General features: G+C 41.2%; 1 protein-coding gene and 1 pseudogene across 1 annotated transcript in view; one reads left to right on the top strand and one right to left on the bottom strand.

Annotated features, from left to right (window-relative positions):
• The window catches only part of PAK1 (p21 (RAC1) activated kinase 1), a 148387-nt gene extending 125293 nt beyond the window's left edge, over positions 1–23094 (bottom strand). The window contains exon 1 of the mRNA XM_025356773.1: positions 22585–23094. The gene's annotated coding sequence lies outside the window, so the exon portion shown is untranslated. The remainder of the gene's footprint in view (positions 1–22584) is intronic.
• Positions 21480–22855, top strand: LOC112605932 (annotated as a pseudogene).
• Positions 23095–26258: the final 3164 nt, after the last annotated feature.

The raw sequence follows: 26258 nt of genomic DNA on the forward strand, positions 1-26258 counted from the left end.
CCACAAAACACTTTAAAATCACAGAACAAGAAGTTCTGATATATTTATTTTAAGACTTTAGGGAAACAGTTCTGAGAAGATAGAACTAAGTCTTCTGAGAATGTCTCAAATATTTATTGACTACCTATTATGTTCCAGCCACTACTTTGAATGCTTTATATCTTAGCATATGAGAAAACAGCAGACACAGGAAAGTATTCTCACTCCCAGCTTCTCCTCACCCTTCTCCCCTGAAGCAGGTCATCAGATCCTCATTCAAGAGGTACCCTCCTTATTTCCAGAGGAAAGGCTCATTTTTCTCTGAAAACACAGGGACATACAGAAAAATCTGAACAAACCGGCCTTGCTAAGCTCCCTCCAACCCTGATCCTATTTATTACCATTACATCATACCATCTTTGTCCAATCATATTTCTCCATGACTACCCACTTCTTCCATCAAACCTAAACCTAAAAATACACAAGTTTGCCTGTTTCTTTGCGTCTTCATTTCCTTAGGAAGACTCCCATGTCATGTAAAACTTGTATTAAATATATTTGTATGCTTTTCTCTCGTTAATGTCTTTTGTTACAGGAGCCTCAGCCATGAACATAGCAATGGGAAAAATATTTCTTTTCCCCTATATTTATATATATTAGCGTCCTCAAAACAACCCCGTAAGAGAGCTATTATTGTCTCAATTTTACAAAGAAAAGACTAGGTTCACCGAAATTAAGTGACTTGCCCAAAATCACAGTTAATAAGTGATGGAGCTAAAATTCATAAGTAAATTGGCCACGTCCACTTTGAAGTCTTCATTTCATTTTTTCCCCTGCAACTCATATTTCATTCTAATGATAACCCTGTGAGGCAGAGTATCAACATAATTTCATTTTACAAATAGGAAACTGGTGCCTAAGGAAGTGATATTACTTTCTGAGAAACAGGTCAGTAAGTGGCAGAGCCACAGTTTGTACTCAGATTTCAGGCCCTCAAATCTGCACTCTTTACACTGCCCCACAATTCCTCTTATACTTGCCTTGCAGAGAGGTATAGTGAAAATATACTTAATAGGGAGTCAGAAGTGCTGAGATGTGGTCTTGACTCTGTAACTAACTTACATTACATAATATTGAATGCGCTGCTTTTCTTCTCTTGGCTTCAGTTTCTCATCCATAAAATAAGGATGTTGAATTAGACATCTCCTAGGGTCCCCTTCAGCCAGTAACCCAACTAGTCTATGAGAAGCAGTTTCTCTAGTTTCCTTGCCACTCAAGCAGTAACTTTCTAAAAGAAAAAAAAAAAAAAGACTGGTTATTTACAGTATAGACAAAGGTGGAAAATGCTCAGCACCAAAGAGTAGAAATTACCCATTCCAATACATATTTACCTTCCTCAAACACCCTAGATATAAACAAAGAAAAAGCCATAAGCCACCTAATAACAGTGTTGGCACATCTAATAACATACCAAGTAGGAGTAAAGAGTATGTCCATGGTAGGATCTAAGATAGAACACTTCTTAGTGGATCCCTAACACTTCTATTCACTAGCTTTCTCTCTTCCTAGGTTGGCACATCAGCTCTGCCTCACTTACAGCAAATCAGGCTTATGACTTTAACTAAATCCCACCAGATCTAAACAATCTACAAATGACTTTTGACTAATATTACAGAACAAAAAAATGAAAGCTCTGGATGTAAATTCTTCCATGCCAAGAAGGAAGAAATGGGATATATAAGATTTTGGAGGCCAGGTGTGGTGGCTCATGCCTATAATCCCAGCACTTTGGGAGGCCGAGGCAAGCAGATCGCCTGAGGTCAAGAGTTCGAGATTAGCCTGGCCAATATGGTAAAACCCCATCTCTACTAAAAATACAAAAATTAGCCAGGTGTATGGTGCACGCCTATAGTCCCAGCTACTTGGGAGGCTGAGGCAGGAGAATCGCTTGAACCCAGGAGGCGGAGGTTTCAGTGAGCTGAGATCGCACTATTGCATTCCAGCCTGGGCGAAAAGAGCAAAACTCAGTCTCAAAAAAAAATTTTTTTTGGAAAAATTATTTCCCTGTCTGCCCTAGTTTCTTTATATATAAAGCAAGGGAGCGAGTCCAAACCGATTCTAAACACTTTTCCCACTCAAACTTAACATGAACTTGTAAGTATTCTATATTTAGAAAATGTGAGATATATTTTTTAAAAAAACAAAACAAAACAAAAAACAAGAGGGAAAAGGGCATGGTATTACAAATTTTAATTACCTCACAGAAGAAAATAAAAAGGAATGAATTATAGTGCCAGGGAAGAACATAAAATATGTATGGTCACAGCAAGCTGAATACATATTAGTTACAAGAGCAAAAGGAACTGCACTATCCCTGTTTAACAGTCGAAGTAAATAATTCATATAATGCCCCAGGGTAAGACTGCAGAGGCAGAACCCATGTTCATGCAGTTAAACCAGAGCTGATCTGAATATGATCAAAGTTCCAACACCAGGCTGGGTGCAGTGGCTCACACCTGTAATCTCAGCACTTTGGGAGGCTGAAGCAGGAGGACTGTTTGAACTCAGGAGTTCAAGACCAGCCTTGGCAATATGGCGAAACCCCATCTCTTCAAAAAAATACAAAAAAATTAACTGGGTATGGTAGCCGGTGCCTGTAGTCCCAGCTACTTGGCAGGCTGAGGTAGGAGGTTGAAGCTGCAGTGAGCTATAATCAGGCTACTGTACTCCAGCCTATGTGACAGAGCAAGACCTTGTCTCAAAAAACTAAATAAATAAATAAATAAATAAATAAAATTCATACTATTTTAGCCAAGTATCATCATTCATATTCTCTAGATCTTTACCTGTTAATATGCTACATTATGAACTAGGTACTTCCACATATATTTGTTCATTTAATTGTCTTAACACCCCAGTGGTTATATTCCCTATTTTACAGAAGGGGAGTCTGAAACTCAATGAGGTAAAAAAGACCAGGATGCGAATCCAAACTCTGGCTCCAAGTTCAATATACTCTATCCGTATTATAACCTATCTCCTTCGTTGTACAGGTCCCTCAGACACACATTATCCAGTTTTATATCTCACAACAACCACCACCTTGTGAGCTAGACATTCAAGATTCCTCATGAACTGGTCCCTATCCATCTTTCCAGTTTTGAAATGGATGCTGTTGGCTGCCTACCCAGCATCCATTCCCTTCTTCTCCCTTCCTAACAGAGCCCAGACCTTTTTTCTATCAGGTGTTCATCCCTCATCAAACAGTTTCTAAGGCAGTTCTCAAATTTTAGCAAGAAACCAAAATCATCTGGAGGGCCTGTTAAAACACAGATTCCTGGGTCCCACACCCAGAGTTTTTGATTCCTAAGTCTGAGATGTGGCTCCAGAATTTGCATTTTTAGCAAGTTCCCAGAACACAACACTTTGAGAACCACTGTCCTCAAAGAAAGCTGACCCCATTCCTAGCTCCAAGAGTAGGTCCTGATTGTACATCCAAACCAAACATGGTAATTCCATTCTCCTTGCCAGTGATTAGTTCTTGAATCAGATTTAGGTTTACTCAATCAGCACCTGGCATGTCCCTAGAAACTCTTGTAGTTCAGGGATGGGCAGGTGATCTATATTGATTCAATTTGACTGAGGAGAAGAAATTTGTGCCCATTTTGTGAAATAAAGTCAGTCAATCTCTCTCCCTTTCTCTCTCATCCACTGGTGAATAAAAAAGCTTATCTCCCCAGCTGGTCTTGTCAGTCAATTTACTACCATGATGGAAGCCAGCTTGTGGATAAAGGTAACACAAGTATGGTAAAAACTTCAACATGATTTCAGCCAAATTTGAGTCAGAATTTCTGTTTACAGAATTCCAAATGATACACAATTTGGTACTAGAAGAGGGTACAGCCACCTGAATATTCTGTAGGGCACAATGTGTACACCGCTTTGCTCAACACGTATTCCAACTCCTTTCTAGCTCAGCAGGCACTACAGAGGTCGAAAACAAAAAAACATTACTTCTCAGATTTCCTTCTAAATGTGATTTAGGTTCTGCCAATCAGATGCTCTCAGACTAGATACTGATTGGAACTAAATTGGATGATGGGAGAGACTGGCACAGAACATCCCTTTTGTTGGAACAAACTGCAGCAGCAGCAGCATAGCTCTCTATCTAGCAACTGTAGCAACAGGTTCCTGATTCTGGCAAAGAGCAACATCCTTGAGGACTCAGTTATTTAATGTAGTTTGGGGAGTTTGTTCCTGGAAGCCCAGCCTGGGTCCATTTCTTCAATTCTCCCAAAGATTCCTAAATCTCTCTGATATTCTTTAATAAATCTGTTTTGCTTAAACTTGCTAGAATGGACTCTCTTGTTTGCCCCTATTAATAAGAGCCATGACAAATAAGATAACATATAATAACTACTATCATATTCCCGTAACACCTGGCCCTTTCCTACCATGTCTTTGCATCAGCTCTTCTATCAGTGTGGAATGTCGTCCCTCAAAATCACCCCATTTGGGCCGGGCGCGGTGGCTCAAGCCTGTAATCCCAGCACTTTGGGAGGCTGAGACGGGCAGATCACGAGGTCAGGAGATCGAGACCATCCTGGCTAGCACGGTGAAACCCCGTCTCTACTAAAAAATACATAAAACTAGCCGGGCGAGGTGGCGGGCGTCTGTAGTCCCAGCTACTCGTGAAGCTGAGGCAGGAGAATGGTGTAAACTCGGGAGGCAGAGCTTGCAGCGAGCTGAGATCCGGCCACTGCACTCCAGCCTGGGCGACAGAGCAAGTCTGTCTCAAAAAAAAAAAAAAAAAATCACCCCATTTGCAAAAGTTATCTACTTCTTCCATGAAGAGATTTACATAAAGAGGAAGAAAGACTTACATAAAGGAAGAAAGACTTGACAGGAGACTGAGCCCTGAAGAATGAGTGGTATGTCATCTGGTAGAAAGGGACAGGGAGGAAGGAGAGGGCTATTTCAAGTGCAAAGATCAACGTTTACAATAGTAATAAGGTGTCTCTTGCCACCAAAGACTGCACCTGCACCTACAAATTCACAACTTCTTAAGAGTAGGAAATGACACCACTGCACATACTAGTTTTTGCTCAAAAAATTAATGTTGAATACAAGTGAATTTTACAGTCAGTTGTCAGTAATTACTAAGCACTAATAACTGTATTTAAAAAAAGAAATACCATACTAGAAGCTATAGGGAGATTCCCATAGGAGAGATCACAGTCTCCCACTCTTGGAGACTTACAATGTAGAAGGAAACAAGGATACCTGAAAAGATCAAAGACACAACATAAAAACTATTTTTTAAGTGCAAATTCATATAAACAACAGTAAAGAAAAAAAAAAGATTCAAGTAGCTGAAGTATCTAAACCTAGATGTTATTCAGAGAAAATGTCCCTAGAATTCATTAATTCGCCAAATATTTATTAGGCATCTACTATGTGCTAAAAATTGTTCTAGGTGCTGAGGACGACAGAGAAGCAAGCAGAGAAGGTCTTTGTTTTCACAAGGCTTATATCCTAATTGAAAATTAGGAACAAAGGTTTTGAGGGCAAGGCTATAAATTAAAGCACGTCATTTAAAATCATTTTAGCTTCTCTACCCTGTAATGATAATGATAGCTGACATTTGTTAAGGCCTTCTTATGTGCCAAAATTTGCTAAGTGCTTTACAACTACTACCTCATGTAATCCTAGTAACAAACATATGAAGCAGGTACTATTATTATTTTTTTTTTTTCCTTTTGAGACAGAGTCTCACACTGTTGCCCAGACTGGGGTGCAGTGGCATAATCTCGGCTCACTGCAAGCTCCACCTCCAGGGTTCATGCCATTCTCCTGCCTCAGCCTCTCGAGTAGCTGGGAGTACAGGCGCCCGCCACCACGCCCAGCTACTTTTTTGTATTTTTAGTAGAGACAGGGTTTCACCATGTTAGCCAGGATGGTCTTGATCTCCTGACCTCGTGATCCGCCCGCCTCGGCCTCCCAAAGTGCTGGGATTACAGGCATGAGCTACCGCACCCGGCCGAAGCAGGTACTATTATTAGTACCATTTTGAGTATAAGGAAACCAAAACTGCAGAGGTTAACTAAAACTACTCCAGCCAGATCACAGTCAGAAAATGGCAGGGCCACAGGATTCAAAGTTAGGTCAGTAGCAGAGGTTTTTAACAGCTACACAATACACAGAGAAAAGAAAATTATATTTACATGTTACAGCCTTGTTGAAATGTGAGGTATGGAATTATTAATTTGGCGTGAAGTTCATCACCTCTGTCGTTGTTTTTCCTTATTCTATAAAGTGAGCTGTTAGACTTCCAAAACTAAGGTCGTGTTCAACTTCTGTTTCCATGGTTTCAAAAACAATGTGAAAAGATATTCAGGTGCCTGGTCCAATTGTTAGTAAAAAGGTGCTTTGAAGGCTGCGGCTCTGCAGTTCTTATCCACTGGCTGTGACCATGTGCTTCCATGGCTTCATTAAGGATCGCATTAGCATTACATTAATTGGTATAAACAGCTGTAGCACAAACCTCCAGCAGATAGGAGGCTAGAGGCACAGAGAACAAAGGGAGAGGCAGGAAAGCAATGATTGGCTGACCTGAAGCTGTCTAGGTCAGGCATGGCATTTGGTCCCTCTTCATTTCTAAGTTCTCATGAATGTGGACACCCAGTTTGCAGCCCAAAGCCTTTCTCATTTCCATCTCAATCTCCAGGAAGAATTACAATGAGAATAACAGCTATTGAGGCAGAGAACAGATTCTGAATATTAAAATACACACTAGGCAGGAGCTGGCAAAAGGAAGAGTAAGAGAGGTTTTCCTTTTGGTCTTAACAAAGCATGACAGTCAAATGCTACCATACACCTGCTGTATAAGCTCTGTACCAGACAAGACCTTTCAAGGACCTTTACCAAGTCCCTGCAATTATTATTCACTTCTTATCTCTATGCATTTATGAGGCATCTCTGAGGTACCAGACTCTGATGTAGCCATCATAGGAATATAATTTAAAAAACACAATCCCAACCTCAGGGAACTAAATCTAATGGAGGAATGAGCATATACAGAGGGCATTCTTGTTACGTGAGGGTAACTACTATCCAAAAATACCACTTAAAGTTAACTGGCAAGGGACCAAAATTTCTTAGTAAATTTTTTAAAAATGTTGATGGGGCCTTTAATTTATCAAGACAAACATCTTAAATTTTTTATAATTCCTAATAAAACTTGCTACATTGCCCACAAAGCTAATTCTTAGAACAATGAACATCTGTCACTTCACATTTGGCTTTCAAAACATATTGATAAGAGGATCAATTTTATAAAAATATTCAAGAGCTTCATCAATTTTTCCCAAGGGTCTCTTTTAATCCTTTGTTACTCAAATCATTGTCCTCTGAATGTCCTGTTATCTCATTACCCACGTTAATTTTCCCTTCAATTTTAAATCAGTCTAACTTTACCTAATCCTCCTTTGTCAGTGATTTGTGTGTGTGTGATTCAGGCCATTATCCAATATTGCCTTATTTCAACTTCCTAAAATTTTTCAATATTAATTTTAGAATCCATTTGTATTATATTGTTCAATGTTAATAATCCTACCATTAGAAAAGCACTTACTGACAAAGAGGGGTGACTGTACAGACCTTACTGGTGAGCAGGGAGGGATGTTTGAGTGGGGGCTAATTTTATAAGTCCCTATAGATAACAAATGAACTTCAATACTAATTATAGCGCAAAGGATGGGGAGAGTGTACTATGAAAATTCAAGAAAGTCTGATGACTATATGTCGAGGGAGTGCAACAGTAAACTATTGTATTCAATCATTCAACAAATATTTATTAAGAGCCTACTACCTGCCAGGCACTTATCAAGATACTGAAGATACAGCAAAGAAGAAAACAAAGTACTACCCTCCAGGAACTTAAAATCATGAATGGGAGGATGAAAACTGGGGAAGCCTACATGGAAGAACTGGCATCCAAGTTGTATCTTGAGGAATAAGAGTTTTAAAAGCATAGAGGAAAACAGAATTCCAGGCTGAGGGAACAGGGTAATATGATATGAAATGGAATGAAACTGAAACCATCTATTTAGAGAGAGTGAGTAGGGTCAGAAGAGACGCTGAAGAGGTAGGTGAGGTCAAATTGTTAAGTTCCCTGAATAACTAATTTACATATTATCCTATAAACAATGGAGACACACTGATGGCTTTTGGGCAGAACAGTGACAGGATCAGAAATATTACTCCAGGCAGAATAATGAATAAATAAGAGGGCAGAAAGACTGGTTGCCAGGACACTAGTTAAGAGGTTACTAAAAGTCAAGGGAAGAGATTATTAAAGTCTAAATCAGAGCAGAAAGGATAGAGAAATAAAAATAAACTGGAAAAAAAACTTCAGAGATAAAACTAACAAGGCTTGATAATCCATTGGACTGATAACATGAGCTTATTCATTCTGCAAATATTTACAAGCCTCACTGTGTTCCAAGCACTGTACTAAGTGATGAGGTACAATGGTGACCAAAAGACACGACTTTTGACTCCATGGAGCTAAAAGTCTAGACATAACCAACAGTCAAATAAATATAGAATCACAAATCATTATAAATGCCATTACAGAAAATAACAAAGTGCTGTAAGAGGAAAACAGAGGGGCTCTTCTTTAGATTAGAAAGGTCCTGGTTTACAGTAGATAATGAATATTTGTTTATTGAACGAGAAGGAGAAGCCAGAATTGTGAACAGCAAACCAAGGGTAAAGAACAGGTGTGAAGGCCCTGAGGCAAGACAGACTTTCACAAACTCTGTAGAATAGGCAAAAAAAAAAAAAAAAAAAAAAAAAAAAGAAAAAAAGACGTAAAAAAAGGAAAAAAAAAAAAAAAAAAAAGATGAAAAGGAAAAAGGGAGAGAGAAAAAGAAAGAAGGAAAGAAAAAAAAAGAAGGAAAGGAGGAAGGGAGGGAAGGAGGGAGGAAGCGAGGGAGTCAGCCAGTCAGCCAGCCATTGAGGTACAGGATTATTAGGTACATCTGTGGCTAAGAAGTTTTTTGTTTGTTTGCTTGCTTTAAAAAAAAAAAAAAAAGTAAGTTTGGCACCATGAGCATCATTAATGGCCTTAGCAAGAGCAGTTATGATGGGGTTGTGGAGACAGGAGGGGAGTAGGCTGCAGAATAAATAGGAGGTAAGGTAAATAGTTGTAAATAGCTATTTAAAGAAGACTAGCTTTGAAGGAAAGCAGAGATAGGGTTTATCTAGAAGCTGACATGGGATCTCATGAGCACTTTTTTTTTTTTGGTGAAGAAAAGGAAAATTATTTTCCTTTAAGTAGAATATTTGAAGGCTGCTTAGGATAACTCAGAAGGCAAAATTTAAGGATGCTGTAAAGTGAGGAGTCTAAAGATGGGACCATGGGAAACAATCTAGAAACATGTGGAGGAGCAAGCGAAGAAGAGATGAGGAAAGAGAACAGAATCACTTCTTTCATTGTAAAAGAAGGGGCAAAGGAAGGAATGGGTACAAATCCAAGTAAATCCTAAGTAGGAATATGAAGCTTCTATTTTATCTGTGATATATGAGGCAAAGTCTGGAGGGTGGGGGCAGAGAGAGGTAAACGGCAGAAAAAAAGTGGCAGAAGAAGAAGAAAACTGAAGACAATACCGAAGAAAAGCATGCAATTATTTCCAGAGATGGAAAACAGGCAGAAAACTAGGCTTGTGGAAAAAGTAAATGAATCAGTTGAATGGGCCAATTCCTGAAGAAATCATCAAAAGAAAGGCTGTAGTGGTATTTTCAGTTTGCAAATGTCAAATCCTGTCAAGAGTCCATTAGGTCTTCTACCCCTTGATCCAGTAATCCCACCTATAGAAATTTATTCTAAAAAAATAATATTTGAAAGAAGAAAGCTATATGTAGTGTTATGGGTAAAATTACAGTATAATTTATAGTAGGAAAAGAAAAACCTAAAAACCTACACCTGATAGTTTTATGTGTCAACTTGGCTAGGCGATAGTCCCCAGTTATTCAATTAAACATTAATGTAGGTGTTGCCAGGAAGGTATTTTGTAGACGTAGTTAACATCTACAAGCAGTTGACGTTAAGTAAAGATCATTATCCTCCATAATCTCGGTGGGCTTCATCTAATCAGTTGAAAGGCTTTAAGAGCAAAACTAAAGTTTCCCAAAGAAAGAATTATTCTACTGGTTCTGTTTCTCCAGTAGAACATTGACTGATACAATAGTTTTAGGTAAATTATGGAATATCATCTTAAATTTTACAATGAAGACTAAAGAGTAACATGGAGAAACGTGTATAAGTCAAGAAAAAAGGGCAAACAACAAACTTAGGTCTACATTATGATTACAACTACATGTATGTTTATGTATGTCTACATATACCAAAAAAGGAAACAAAAAAGGGTTGTCAGGATGGCATCATAACTAAATTTTAAATTGATTAATAGTATTACAAAAGTTTGTGAAACAAAGCCTTTTTTTTTTTTGAGACGTAGTCTCGCTCGTCGCCCAGGCTGGAGTGCAGTGGCATGATCTCGGCTCACTGCAAGTTCTGCCTCCCAGGTTCACCCCATTCTCCCGCCTCAGCCTTCCGAGTAGCTGGGACTACAGGCGCCCGCCACCACGCCCGGTTAATTTTTTGTATTTTTAGTAGAGATAGGGTTTCACTGTGTTAGCCAGGGTGGTCTGGATCTCCTGACCTCGTGATCCGCCCGCCTCGGCCTCCCAAAGTGCTGGGATTACAGGAGTGAGCCACCGTGACCGGCCAGCCCTGTTATTTTTAATGGAACAAAGTTAGTAACATTATTCATGTTAAGCTTGTGTGGCCCTTTAAAGAAACTCATACTAATCTAAAAGAAAACAGCCAATTTTGAAACACTGCCTTGGATAATACTAAAAAGAGTTGACCCACTAGAAGGCAAATAGGCCTTCAAGGGTCTCAGTTCAATGCCATTTTTCAGTAACATGTAATTCCTCAGCTTAAAGGAAATGAAGAAAGATCCAGAGTAGCAAAGTAGCTGCTGATCGACTTTAAGAATTTTCCACGTCCTGCCAGGCCTGGCAGCCGGCGCCTGTAGACACAGTTACTCAGGAGGCTGAAGCAGGCCAATGGTGTGAACCTGGGAGGCGGAACTTGCAGTGAGCAGAGATCGCATCACTGCACTCCAGCCTGGGCGACAGAAGGAGATGCCGTCTCAAAAAAAAAAAAAAGAATTTTCCACGTCCCATCGCTAGGCACGGTGGCTCACGCATGTAATCCCAGCACTTTGGGAGGCCGAGGCAGGTGGATCACAAAGTCAGGAGATCCAGACCATCCTGGCTAACACAGTGAAACCCCGTCTCTACTAAAAATACACACACACAAAATTAGCCGAGGGCGATGGCGGACGGCTGTAGTCCCAGCTACTCGGGAGGCTGAGGCAGGAGAATGGCGTGAACCCGGGAGGCGGAGCTTGCAGTGGGCCGAGATTGCGCTACCGCACTCCAGCCTGGGAAACAGAGCGACACTCCGTCCCCCCAAAAAAAAATAAGTCATGTGCCTCAAAAAAAAAAAAAAAAAAAAAAGTCATGTGGACCACAGTTGGAATTCTGGCTCCACTTTCACTCATTTTTTCAATCAAAAAATATTTGTTGAGTGCCTATTATAGGTTAGGCACTGGGGATACAACAGTGAGAAAAAAAAAAAAGATGCGGGGGGCGGGGCTTTTAAGAAAACGGGTAGTATGTTAAAACTCATTCTCTTAGAAGTGCCAAGCCTTAAAGAGAAATGATTCTCTGGAGTGTAGGGTCTAGTAGGGTAGACACAGATATTCATCAAATAACGCCACAGAGTATCAAGTAAGAGTATAGTTCCATGTAAGCAAATAATGATATGGATGCTAAAGTGTTTAAGGGTGTACTGATACCTGCAACTTATTTTGAAACACTTCAAAATAAGATAGGTTAATGAATGGATCAAGGGATATATAGACATGCAATAAAGCAAACTGCAAAATACCACACAGTCTAAATAACAGGCATATAGGTGTTCACTGCACATACTCCCCTGCCAATGTTTTATTTAAAAAATTTTTTAACATACATAAAATTAAAGAAATACAGTATAAAATGAAACAGTTTCAAGAAGAGTCAGCCTACAGGAAAATTTTTATGAAAAATTCAGTCTTTGAGAGGGTCTACTTACGACAGATACCCAGAGGCAGTCTCAAGACCACTTGGAAACTTGTATTAATCAATTTATTCTTCATCAATATTCATTTACTTGTTTTAGCTGACAATGAAATAGAGCATTCTAATCCCAAGAAACTATGCTGAAAGTGCTTGCTCATGTCCTCATTCTAGCACTCTAGAGAGAAGAGAGACTTTGGCAATTACTAACTGTTTCAATATATAAAATCAGACTTGATAATCCCCTCAGTCCCTTCGGATTTACTAGGATATTACACAGGGTAGCATTCTGAAAGGTCTCTTCATACCACTCCAACTTCATCTCAGACCATTTACTCTTGCTTCCTATACAACAGCCATAATGGCCTTTTTTTTAGTTCCTCTATGTTGAGCTAAACCAGCATTATCCAATTGAAAGATAATGTTAGCCTTAAAAACAAACCACATATGTAATCTTAAATTTTCTAGTAGCCATATTTTAAAGTTTGTAAAAAGGTGAAATTAATTTTTAAATACATTTTAACCCAATATATTCAAAATATTAACAATTCAACATATAACCAATATAAAAAGTTAATGAGTTATTTTACATTATTTTTTCAGTATTGTCTTCAAACTCTGGTATGTATTTTACACTTACAGTGCATCTCTATGTGAATCAGCCAGTGTGCTCAACAGCCACACTGGCTAAGTAGCCACCATACTGAGCAGCACATCTCTAAACTTTTACCTACTCTCAGGGTCTTTGTGCATTTAAAATGTTCCCTCTGCCTGACATGCTTTTTCCCCTCAATGTTCTGCATGACTAAAATCTATTTATCATGCACATCTCAGTTGAAAAGCATCATTTCCTCAATGAAGTCTTTCCCTTATCACTCCAAAACTCTCTACATTAGTCCTTTATCTCTTTTGCAGGACTTAGCAAAACCTGCAACTGTGCACTTGTATATCTACTTACTTTTCTCTGTATTACCCTCTGAAATATAATCTTTGTAAGAGCAAGGACAAGGACCATGCCTGTATTATTTATGATTGTATCCTTAGTACTAAGTGCAATGCTTGGCACACAGGAAGAAATCAATAAATATGTGTAGTCTAATTAAGGAATAAATAGAAGCACTATAGAGTTTTACAGATGCTCCTTGACTTACAATTAGGTTACGACCTGATAAACCCAACTTAAACGCTGAAATACTTTAAGTCACAAACGCATTTAATATACCTAACATACCAAACATCATAGCTTAGCCTACCCAACCGTAAACAAACTCAGAACACTTACATTAGCCGACAGTTATGCAAAATCATCTAACACAGAGCCTATTTTATAATAAAGTGCTGAATATCTTCTGTAATTTATTAAATACTGCACTGAAAGTGATTGGATGGGTATTCCAAGTATGGTTTCTACTGAATGTATCCTGCTTTGACACCATCATAAAGTCAAAAAATCGTTAAGTTGAACCACTGTAAGTCAGGTTTAGCTGTATTGGATTGGCACATATGTGAAAGTGTGTGTGTGTGTGTGTGTGTGTGTGTGTGAGTGAAGAACAATATACTCAGCAGCCATTCCTAACTGTCCTGGAACCTTTATCACACAGTCAACTAAGTCAATTGTCCAGCAAGTAGCAATGGATAGGAAAAAAATGATTCTTTGAAAGAGTTAGAGGGAACTATAAATATATTTTACCATTCTCCTAGGAACCTAGAATTTTTTAAAAAGTGCCACTGGTCAGGGCAGCACTCGAATGATCAGGAGCAGGTGACCAGATGTGGAGACAGAAAATACGAATTAAAGATTCCAGTTTGCAACTTCCCAGCTATATAATCATGCCACTTAACTTCTGTTCATTTATAAAAATATGCCTTAAGAACAGAATTAAGTTAAATGAGACTCTATATAAAGGGTTTTGAAAACAGTAAAGCACAAAAATTATATATATAATCTTATATATAATCTCTAGAAAGTCCAGGAAACTTAGACTTTTCAAAAGTCTACCACGATGGGTTTTCTAATTTTGCTCACCTGGTTCTTTATTTTTTTAAGTTACTTTACAAATTACATACATAATTTATTAAATTAAGCAAAATCTATCCTGGATACCAAAAAAATCTCAGACTCTGGACTGGTCAGATAATTCCATATGAGAAAGTAAGTGGGAGGGAACGTTATAAAATAGTAATTCTTGGGCCGGGCAAAGGCCCAAGTATTGTAATCCCAGCATCTTGAGAGGCTGAGGTGGGCAGTTCACTTGAGCCCAGCCTGGGCAACATGGCAAAACCCTGTCTCTACAAAAAATACAAAAATTAGCTGGGCTTGGTAGCATGCCCCTGTGGTCCCAGCTACTCGGAGACTAAAGTGAGAGGATTGCTTGCTCCTGGTAGGGCAGGGCTGCAGTAAGCTGTGATGGAGCTACTGTACTCCAACCTGGACGATAGAGCAAGACTCTGTCTCAAAAAAATAAATAAATAAAATATTAATAGTAATTCTCCAACAGGTAATTGAAGAACCAAGAGCCCCTCCAACTATACCAAGTCCCTCTTCACCCATCCCCCAAACTGGAAATTTAAATTTTGTTCTTCTAGCCCACTGGGAACTATTTCCATAGTGAAATACTGTTACTGATGGACTACGTCCTTTTGTATTACAGAGAAAGAGTGAGGGCAAGGAGTAGGTGAGAAGGTTAAGAATCACTGTCAAAATATTTGAGCTAAGAAGTTGGCATCAAACTCAACACATCTATATGACAGCTAAGGAAAACTGAGTCTCAGGATGGTTAAGTGACTTGCTGTGGTTACACAGTAATAATTTTTAAAAATGTCTTCAAGGCCAGGCGCGGTGGCTCACGCCTGTAATCCCAGCACTTTGGGAGGCCGAGATGGGTGGATCACGAGGTCAGGTGATAGAGACCATCCTGGCTAACATAGTGAAACTAAGTTAGTGAACCCTGTCTCTACTAAAAATACAAAAAATTAGCCGGGCGTGGTGGTGGGCACCTGTAGTCCCAGCTACTCGGGAGGCTGAGGCAGGAGAATGGTGTGAACCCGAGAGGTGGAGCATGCAGTGAGCCAAGATCGTACCACTGCACTGCAGCCTGGGCAACAGAGCAAGACTCTGTCTCAAAGAAAAAAAAGCCTTCAAATGACAGCTTGATATCTCTGCTCCTAAATTTCCTCATCTGTAAAATGAGTTAGCCAACATCAGTCTAGCACGTTACAGCTTACAAATTGCTGTCATTTGTGATGACATACAATTGCTGTATCCACAGAGTTTACCTGATCTCTACAACACCACAAAGATCTAAGATGGCTATAGTGTAATAGAAAAAGCATGACGGGCAGGGCGCGGTGGCTCAAACCTGTAATCCCAGCACTTGGGGAGGCCGAGACGGGCAGATCACGAGGTCAGGAGATCGAGACCATCCTGGCTAACAAAGTGAAACCCAGTCTCTACTAAAAAAATACAAAAAACTAGCCGGGCGAGGTGGTGGGTGCCTGTAGTCCCAGCTACTCGGGAGGCTGAGGCAGGAGAATGGTGTGAACCCGGGAGGCGGAGCTTGCAGTGAGCTGAGATCCGGCCACTGCACTCCAGCCTGGGTCACAGAGCGAGACTCCGTCTCAAAAAAAAAAAAGAAAAAGAAAAAGTATGATGTACTGAACAATCAAAAGAACCTGGCTTCAGATCTTAGCTGTGCTGTGTAGCCTCAGAAAGTCAATTAACCTCTTTGTGTTTTCTATCAAATGAATATGAAACAACACCTGTCCTAGCTAACCCAGAGAATTGTCCAAAGAATAAAGTCAGATAATATCAGTAAAAGTATTTTGTACATTATACAAAAGGCCCTTCATCATCTAGGCCCTGCCTCCTCTCTGCTCTCACCCCTCCCCACCTTACACCCTATCTTCTAAGCATACTAAACTACACAGGGCTCCCCAAACATGCTCTCAAATCTTCTGCTCACATATTGCTCTCTCTTTCGAGAGGGTCCATCATCTCCCTTTCTTCTCAACCCTCCCTGACTGTGCTTCGTTAACCCCTGCTCATTTTTCAGAACCCATCTTAGATGTCACCTCCTTTAAGAATGCTTGCCAGTCCACCTCCATTTCAAGTGCAGCAGATGCCCTTCCTCTGTGTTCACATGGCCCTTGCACTTATCTCCATATTTTTGTCATTTTTTGTCTCACTGTAGTGTAATTGTCTATGCACATGTCTGTTTCTCCCGGAAACTATAAACTCAAGGGTAGAGGCTATGATTCATCTGTTTATTCAGAATCTGTGACAATGCCTGATGCATAGTATTTATTTAGCAAATGAAGGAACTTAAAATGGCAAGAAAAATACTACTTTTCATATAATACTTACGTAAGACATTTATGCAAAATATTGTAATATAAGACAGTGCTTCTCAACTTTGCATATAAGAATCACCTATAAACCTTTCAAAATAGAGATGCCAAGGCAACTCTTTTACATCTTCACAAGTAATTCAAGTGCACAGCCAAAATTAAAACCACTGCTATACACAATCATAGTCATAAAATTACAACTACTCTACCTAACATCTATATAGCTCAGTATCTTACAATTCACTTTTATATATATTATTAATTTAATCTTCACAAGAACTCTGTAAGTTAGGTATTATTTCTTCCAAATGAACAAATAGAGATTTAAATAAATGTCCAAGTAGCTCTTTGTCTAACTTCAAATTTTGTGCTCTTCCTTATACCCTCCCTTGGAAAGTGCAGTAATACACAAAGTACTATGAGAACGAGGGTTCCAGTGAGGAAGACATCAATCTTAGCTTTGTGGGAATAAAGGAGGAAATAAGGAAAGCTGGACCCTAAAGATACAGGCAGGCAGATGAGGGTGGAAGCCATGCATACACTGTCATTGTCATCTGCCATCCCCAAAGATTCAAAAGGCAGATTCTATAAAGGAGAAAATGCTCTTGCCAGCCTCAGTTAGTACTTACAGTCTGAAAGGTAAAGAGATATTGGAGAAGGCTGGAAGTAGAAAAGTAATAAAAGAAAGCAGTCCATAAACAAGAATGGATTTCCCAATCCTGCATGCAAATTACCTAACCCTGACTCCAGGAACAAAAGCCAAGACATAATTGACTTTTTATAACTGAGAATTAGATGAATTCTACAGTCAATCAATACCACACAAACTCATGAGGGATGAATGAACCTCTGGTTCTTTCTAGACTTACTACTACACTATTCCTCAAGAAGGGATAGTCCGGAGAAGCCTAGCACATACATGACTTTCCCCATCTCAAAAACTAAAAGAATGGGAGAGAAGAGGAAGATATTCATGAAAGAAAAGGCTCACAACAAAGGTAGAAAAATGTAGTACATTAAGTTAATAAATTTATGATGGCACAGGGAAATATTCAGGCACAAGTGATTCCAAATACTGGATAAAGCCTGATCTGGCGGCTTCAGTAATGAAGTATTATCTTCTAAGTCTGCAACATCATGACCATCTGACATAGGATTTTATCAGCAATTATCCTTTCTAATTCAAACTGTGGACTTCAGTCAGGGTTTTCTTAGGGAGAAGAAGCTAAAGAGATTAGGAACCAATTTAAAAGGACATGTCTAGTGCCCCAAAATTTAGTTTGATAGAGTTTAAAAGGCTATATGTTATAGCGGCAAAGTAAAGTACTACACTTAGAATTTTAAAATGTGGTTTAAAATGAATATTCAGGCATTTGTTAATGATGTGCCTCTGAGCAAGCCAAGACTTCTATTAATATAATCCTCAGCCTCCCAATTCGTAAAATGGGAATACCTATCTCATAGGGCTGTTATGAAGATTGAACAAAATAACATCCAGGAAAGATGTTATTATTTTTCCTGTATGAATGATAAATGTAATGAATGTAAATCTGTCTTCACCAAGCCTTCTAATACACAAAAAAAACCATACTAAATGGAAACTTTAACTCTCACTGCAATATATTTATTTGCAAAACATTCCTATATCCTCTGTGCAGAAAAATTAAAATCATCCTGTGTACTGAAAATAGCACATAGCTGCTGGAGTCAGATGGACATGGACTAGAACTGTCGGTCTGCCACTTACTTGCAGCAAAACCTCAAATAAGCTCCCTTTACTAGTATGACTCTCAGGCTTCCTCACCTATGATACAGAGATACCAACAATCATCTCATAAGGTTATTCTGAGGGTTAAAAAGAACATGTTAAACATCTCATGTAGGGCCTGGTACAGAACAGGTATTCAATAATGTAAGTCATTTTTAGTAAGCTTACCACCACCTAACAACTAACAAGCAAATTATACTTTTCAAAGATTCCTTTATAGTCATTATTTTAATTGCTTCATGATCCTGTAAACTAGTCGTACCAACCATTACCATCCCCATTTTATAGTTGGGACAAAACACAGAGATAAAAATTACTTCTACAAGGTCATGCAGTAACATATACTAAAGAAGGTCTCCTAACTTTTCCAGGGTTTCATTTTCCCCCACTACAAATTACATTACCCCTTAGAAATTAAAACACCATCTGTGAAGATATGTTGTTTTTTTTTTTTAATAATGGGCATACAAAAAGACCCAGAAGGAGGAAATACTGGTGTGAGAGAATGTTTTTAAATTTTTTATCTTCAAGTTTGAATATACTGACTATTAATTTTGAATCAATGCATTTTTCCTTTTGTTTTTAGTTGGTATGTAATAATTGTATGTATTTATAGGATAGAGTGATATTTTGATATGTATACGTGTAATAATCAAATCAGGATAATTAGCATATTCATCACTTCAAACATTTATCATTTCTTCATCATAAAGTCAAAAGCCTCTGTTTTTAGATGCATATTACGTTTATAGCTTTTCAAAAATATACAATAAACTGTAGTGAGATGTATTCTTTTGATAACCTTAAACTTGTCTCTTTACTATGCCAAAAAGAAATATTTTTCTCCCACTTTCTGGTTATCATTTTGAAAAATAACATGAGAGGGATCATAAAAATCATTAAAACCAGCAACAACAGAATTAATTAATGTCTCAAATTGGCAACCGCTGATTCTACCTTGATTTTTGTTTTAGTTTTCCCCAACAAAGCCCATGACCTCTTAAAATTTTTTAAAAGTCTGCCTGTCGAAATGATGCTTGTTTAACAAATCATTACTAAATTGAGGGAAACAAATAGAAAGGCAGCTTTCTCCCACCTTTATGATCATATACCACCTTTTTTCACCCCTCTATTTCATCTCTTCATTTCAGCACTTATCATGTCATACTATCTCTAGCTCCTTAAAGACTTGGGCTGCACTCTTGTATATAGCTGAACATCCTGCCCAGCACAGGGTCTGGCACATGATAGAGGAGGACTCATAATTTTATAGTAAATGGATGAATAAATGAAGTCACTCTCGCAGAAGGAAGCTAGGAAAGGAGAAAACTGGGCATGGTATCTTAGGGCTAATAAGAAAGTGAAAGAAACAAAGCATTTTAAGAGCTTCACAAGGAAGGGAAACCTTTGTGTGGAGTCAAACAGACCCCATAGAGCACTAGAGAAAGACAAAAACCACAGGAGACCAGGAAGAGACAGTTTTAAATTAAAAGACTCAAAAGTTAAGAGTGCTTATTTAGACTTGCAAAACCAAGTTGCAAATTCCCAGGAAACAATCCTGGCTTGGGATATTGCAACAGCAGTTTTCAGGTGGTGGTTAAAACAAACAAAAGACGGGGCTAAAAATTCTTGCAGGCTTTGGCTGGAGACACATAGATGTAGAAGGGAAAAGCTCAACCTAAAATGAATCCCCCAAAAATGTGAGGATCCCCTTGGATTCGCATATTGGACCATGATTCCTATTCATTCTGAGAACTGTTCTTTAGTAAAACCCCAATGTAGCAGCTAGCAATACATAGGATTAAATCATCTTATATTAGTCATTCAACAAATACTTGAGTGCCTGCTATATGCAGTCACTATTCTAGGCACTAGGATTAAAGCAATGACCAAACTGACAAAACTTCCCAATCTCAGGAAGCTTTCATTCTATTGGCAAGAGTGGGGTGGGATGGGATGGGATGGGATGATGTCAAGCAGTGAGTGCTATGGAAGAAAAACAGGGGACAGCGGGAGCTGGCAGGGTGCTTGTTTTTATCAAGAGCAGATCTTTTAACCCTGTGGTTCTCAAACTTTAGCAAGCATCAGAATCATTTAAAGGGCTTATTAAAGAAAAGAAATTCACAGGCTACCGAAAAAAGGCACAAACTCAAGTAATTACAATAGAGTGCTATAGAAGACCATAAGAGTGGTATGTGTATGAGCCAGAGGATGGAAGAGCAACTCATTCTATGCAGGAAAAGGAGAGACTAAGGGACTGCATCGCAAAGGCCCAACAAGGACACCTCCACAGGCAGGTAAAGGGTGGAAGGGAAGCATCCAGGAAGAAAACAGAACATGCAAAAGTGAAGATGAGAGTGGCAGGGGAGCCACAGAAAGTGAGGCTGCAAAGGCAGGCAGTGGTCTGATGCCTGAGAGTTTCTTATTCCATGTTAGTCTGAAATTTATCTTCAGAATATGAAGAGTCAGGGGTAGGGGGCATTGATGTGGTAAGGTTTTGTTTCACAGAAATCTTTCTGGATGCACAGTACCTTCCTTTGAGGCACTGCTTCCTTCAAACCTAGCAGAGGGACTCAAAACATGCGCTTAGTAAATGTATATTGAATTGAACTGAACAAGCTTTTTACCAAATGCCCTCTTATGGATGAGGCAGGTCACCTTCCCTGCAGGACTCACTTTGGCCAAGAGAAGACTTGTAAAACAGGTCCAGCAGCCTCAATTATTGCACACTACTACCTGTACAACTGGAGTCCCCCACAGATTAGGGCAGACCTTCATTGTTTACTTGTCTACCTCACCCATTAGACTTTGAGCTCTTTGAAGACAGGGAATATCTTAATAGACTGAATCCCCATAGCCTTAGCAAGAGGCCTGAAACATAGTAGCTCTCCAAACTCCAGTAATGTTGGATAAATGAATTGACTGAATTAGCAAATTTACCAAGGCAGACACATGAGTTCATGTAGTTAAGCGTATGGATAAGCTTCAGGGAAAGTATGGGAAGTTTTCAGCGTCAATGTTCCCAAAACCCTTTTTGAAAGGCATAGTTGCTAGTTGAGGTGGGGGGGTGGGGGTTCTACGCATGTGATTTAGAATTTTCCAAATAAGAACCAAAATGTTGTAAGTGCTGTGGTAGAAATCCCACCGGGCCAATGGGAAAAAGTCAGTTCTGTCTGAGAGGAGGGACAGGATGGAGGCCAGCAAAGATTTCACAGTGTGGGAATTCTTCAGTGGACTCTTGAAAGCTGAGTTGGTGCTTGCTACCTGCCCGTTTTGGGGCATAAAACCAAACTTCTGGAGCTTTTAAGGCTGGAAGTGACCTGCTCAAGGTCACACAAGAAGTAGATGAAGCCACAAGGTAAGAGATGAGGTATCTGTACTAATAATTCCTACTTTCTCCTGACAGAGTTGAAAGAGAACCCACAAATGTAGGAGGCAAAATTAAAGATTTTTCTCAAGAACAATTCTTAAAGTCAAGACTAACGAATCTGAATTTTTATTAGTAACCACAGAACTAACCCTTCCCTTCACTGTTCAGTTTTTGTAAGAGTAGAACAATTATCCAAGGGGTTTAAAAACCAAGGACGTTGCTCACAACCCACTACTTCTCAAGTATTCTTCCAAAACATTCCCAGTAATGTGTATTGTTGAAATAGGATAGCGAAGACTACAACAATCATGTCTTTTCAAATGGATTAATGAACATAAAATAACTATAAATCTCCTTTCCCGGTTGTTTTTCACTTCCCAAGTTACAGAATATTCCGCGGTGGGGGAGGGGCTGCGTAAGTCAAGTCCTACCAGCCCTTATTTTTCAGGGAGTAAAACCCTAAAGGTGACTGTCCAAGCCTAGAAGGGGTCATTTATTCCATGCAGAAGGAACTGGGGCGCCGCTTTGCTGTGCCTCCTCGTAGTGGGACAGGGTGAGCTCTGCAGGACTGCAAAGTTCGGAAGGGACTCGGTCCCGGACCGGTACCCGTGGGGGCTCCCGGCCCCAGCCTGGCCTGGCCCCGCCCCGCCCCTTCCCTTCCCTCTCCCGGGTCTCTTGATCGCCCGGCGTCTGAGACCCGCGACCCCCCCGGTGAGCGCACGGGGGGCCTTTGTTGGCCCGACGGGAGCGGGCCTCGCTGGGCGACGCCCGCCTCACCTTACCTGGCGCCTCCGCCGGCCCAAGCGCCCGGCCCCGCCACGCGAGATAAATGGGCCCAGACCCCTACTCCACCCGTCCCCACCCCCGCGCCCCAACCCTGGCAGCCGGGGACGCGAGGGGTACTGGGCAGGAGGCCCGCTCTCACCTTCCGCGCTCGCTGAGCTCCTCTCGGCTCCTCCTCCTCCTCCCGATGGTGGGTGCCGCCGAGCCGGGAGTGAGGGCGCGAGTGTGTGCGAGCTACCGCTTCACTTTCTCCCTCCTGCCGCCGCCGCGCCGCCAGTGCCGGGGATCCCCTCAGGACAGGGGAACTGCGAGGGAAGGGATGATGGGGGGGCGGCAGGGAGCGAGGCGACGCGGGGCGGGGGCAACGGTGGGGGGCTGAGGGGCGAGGTGCGAAGAGCTCAGATGGCCTCTGAGGCAGGAGATGGGAACTGGATGCGGAGACCAGGTTCTTCGAGGGGGCTCACGAGAGCGCGGGGCTCCGTGAAAAAGGGAATAAGAGTCCGAGGGGGAAAGCGTCTATGGAGGAGGACGGCGGAGCCTGCGAGGGAGGCGCAATGGGCGAGCGAGGGGGCGGGAGCGTGTGGGGGAAGCCGTGAGGGGGCGTCTACTGTGCAGCCGCCACCTTCGGCTCCGGCTGCAGCCGCGGCAGGGCCGCCTCCCCCGCCTACAACTGCGCTATTGTACGCCGCTCGGCGGGCCTGACCGCCTAGTTCACTGGCTCCCCTCCTCCTCCTTCTTCCCCCCCTTACCCCCGCCCTTTCCCCCTTCCCTCCCCCCCGGCCTTTCCCCCTCTCCTGCGCGGCGGTGGCTCCGGCGGAGCCGTGCCCGCCCCGCCTCCCGCAGGTGGGAGGGGGCGGGGAGCGCCTGACCGACCCGTAGGAGCGAGGCCAAACCCTGGCCTGCAGAAGGGCGAACGCCTGGGATTGCGTCATCGGCGCGTGACGCCAGAGGCTGGGGAATCACCCGGCTGCTGCGTGACGTCATCGCGTCGCGTCACTCTTCTCGGTCCGCTGTCCTTGGCCGGCAGTTTCCGTGCAGCGTTTCTACCAGACAATTTTGGGACTATTTCTGGGAGGGCGAATGGTGTAGCCAGGATGGAGAAAGACGGCTAACTTCCGTGGCTGAGTATCCTCTTCAGGTTAACAAAGCACCACCGCATCTATGAACTCGTTGTCAAGGGCTGAAGTTGAAAACTATCCGACGTTGTGTGATCGCAGAGCCAGACGTGTATTATGTTTTCTTTGTGTGGGAGGTGGGAGAGGGGACGGGGATGGGAGGAAGACAAAGAAATTATAACGGAGAAGTTTGAACTACTGTGAACTGATATAGGATTGTGAATTGATATAAACAAGAGTTAAGTTCCTGTGGCATATTTCTGGTCACAAGACATCGCCAAACCTATAAAGACCAAAACACCTCTAATATCAAACATTGAAATCAATGTGACTTATACATACATTTAAGAAAGATTAATAAAAAGAGGCCAGACCAGGTGCCTTGGCTCATGCCTGTAATCCCAGCACTTTGGGAGGCCAAAGTGGGCAGATCGCTTGAGCCCAGGAGTTTGAGACCAGCCAAGGTAACGTGACAAAACCCCATCTCTACAGAAAAATAAAACCCAAATACAAAACATTAGCCAGGCATGGCAGCACACACCTAAGGTGGGAGAATCACTTAGGAAAAGAATGGGCTTCCTTTCACGTTTTTTCTCTTACCGTGGAGGATACTTTCGATCCAAAGCTTTCTCCTGAGCTCAGATTGTGTATTTCCCAATACCTCCCGAGCAGCATTACCTGCATACTCGTCGTACCTCAGATTCAATATGTGCGAAAATGAGACAGCATTAGAAAGGCTGAGAGTCCGGGATCAGATTGCCTTGCTTGAAATCCTAGCTGTTCAAATATTAGTGATAGGACCTTAACATTTCTAAGCCGTCATTTCTCTGTAATAATAAGTAGTACCTTAACTAGGTCTTCCTAAGCCTCAGTTTTACCATAGTAATAGTAACAAGCCCTTTAGAATGTTGGCTCCCCCCAAAAAAAATTCTTATTTTGAAATTTCCCCCCCAAAATTGCTTATGTTCCTTTCCGTTCTCAATGAATGAGCCACCATTCAGCAATCCCCTAAGCCAGGAACCTAGACGTACTAATAGATCCTCATTCTTCCTCTCTCAACATCCATATCAAGTTGGACACCAAGTCTTGTAGCTTCTCCTAAATATTTTTCAAGTCCTTGCCTGCGTCATCTTCTAGTACCACCACCTGAACAACTGGAGCAACCTTTAGTCCCTTCAAATTCAATCTGTTTTTCCCACTGGTTACCTGAGCAGCCTTATAAAAGCACAAATCTGATGACATCCTCCCGTTTAAACACCGAAAGGATTTTATTGCTTTCAGGATAAAGTTCAAAATCCTGAACTTGGCACTTTACTACCTGACTGCTTACACTAGCCTTTCTAGCTTTGCCTCACACCATTTATTTTTTGCTCCAGGCACACTGAAATATTAACGTTATTTGAATACCCATTTCTTCATGTCTGTGAGCTCTTCCCTACTTATCTGACTGGCCAACACCTATTCATTGTACAAAGCTGAGCTCAAATGTCATTCATATTCGTATTCATTCGACTAATATTTCTAAAGTTTCCCTAAGCCTTAACAAGACTGTAATCCTATAGTATTTCTATGCCTTTTGTGGCAGTAACTGCATTTGTGTATCTGATTTCTTGAGTTCCTTGACAGCAAGTCATATGCCTTTCCGTATCCTCAGCATCTAAAACAGTGCTTGACATATACTAAGAATCAATATGTTGTTAAAATATATTTAATAAGGCAGGCGTGGTAGGTCACGCCTGTAATCCCAGCACTTGGGAGCCCAAGGCAGCCGGATCACCTGAGGTCAGGAGTCTGAGACCAGCCTAGCCAATAGGGAGAAACCCCATCTCTACTAAAATACAAAAATTAGCCGAGCATAGTGGCAGGCACCTGTAATCCCAGCTACTCAGGAGGCTGAGGCAGGAGAATCACTTAAACCAAGGAGGCGGTGGTTGTAGTGAGCTGAGATTGCACCACCACACTCCAGCCTGGGCGACAAGAGCGAAACTCCATCTCAAAAAAAATGTATTTAATAAATGTTCATATTGTGCTTACTATGTGCCAAGTACTGTTCTGAGCACTTTACAAACACTGTCTTTAAACCTCTACCCTCTAAGGTAGATACTGTTGTTATCCTCACCCATCTTATTGATGAGTGAACTGAGGCACAGAGGGGTTAAGTAACTGAACCCAGGATCCTAACCCAGTAAATTGACTCTGATCTGGATTGTCTTTTCGTGATCTCTGCAGTAGGCAGAATAATGGCTCATCCAGTGTTCCATTGGCTCAGCCAATGGAATGTTTACATTCCAATCCCTGGGAACTATATGTTACCTTCCATGACAAAAGGACTCTGCAGATGTGACTAAATTAAGGATTTGGGGAAAGGGACTCCCCAGCTTTTGGGAGCAGACTCCAAAAAATGAAAAAGGCAAGAAAATGGATCTTCCCTTGGAGCCTCTGGAAAGGAAGAGACGGTATCCCGATGATACCTTAATTTTAGCCCACTGACATCCATTTAGGACTTCTGAACTACAGAACTGTGAAATAATAAATGTGTATTGTTGGCCAGGCAGAGTGGCTTACATCTGTAATCCCAGCATTTTGGGAGGCTGAGGCAGGTGGATCACCTGAGGTCAGGAGTTCAAGAGCAGCCTGGCCAACATGGTGAAACCCCATCTCTGCTAAAAAATACAAAATTAGCTGGGCGTGGTGGCACATG

Source organism: Theropithecus gelada, chromosome 14, assembly GCF_003255815.1.
Source record: "Theropithecus gelada isolate Dixy chromosome 14, Tgel_1.0, whole genome shotgun sequence".
NCBI lineage: Eukaryota > Metazoa > Chordata > Mammalia > Primates > Cercopithecidae > Theropithecus > Theropithecus gelada.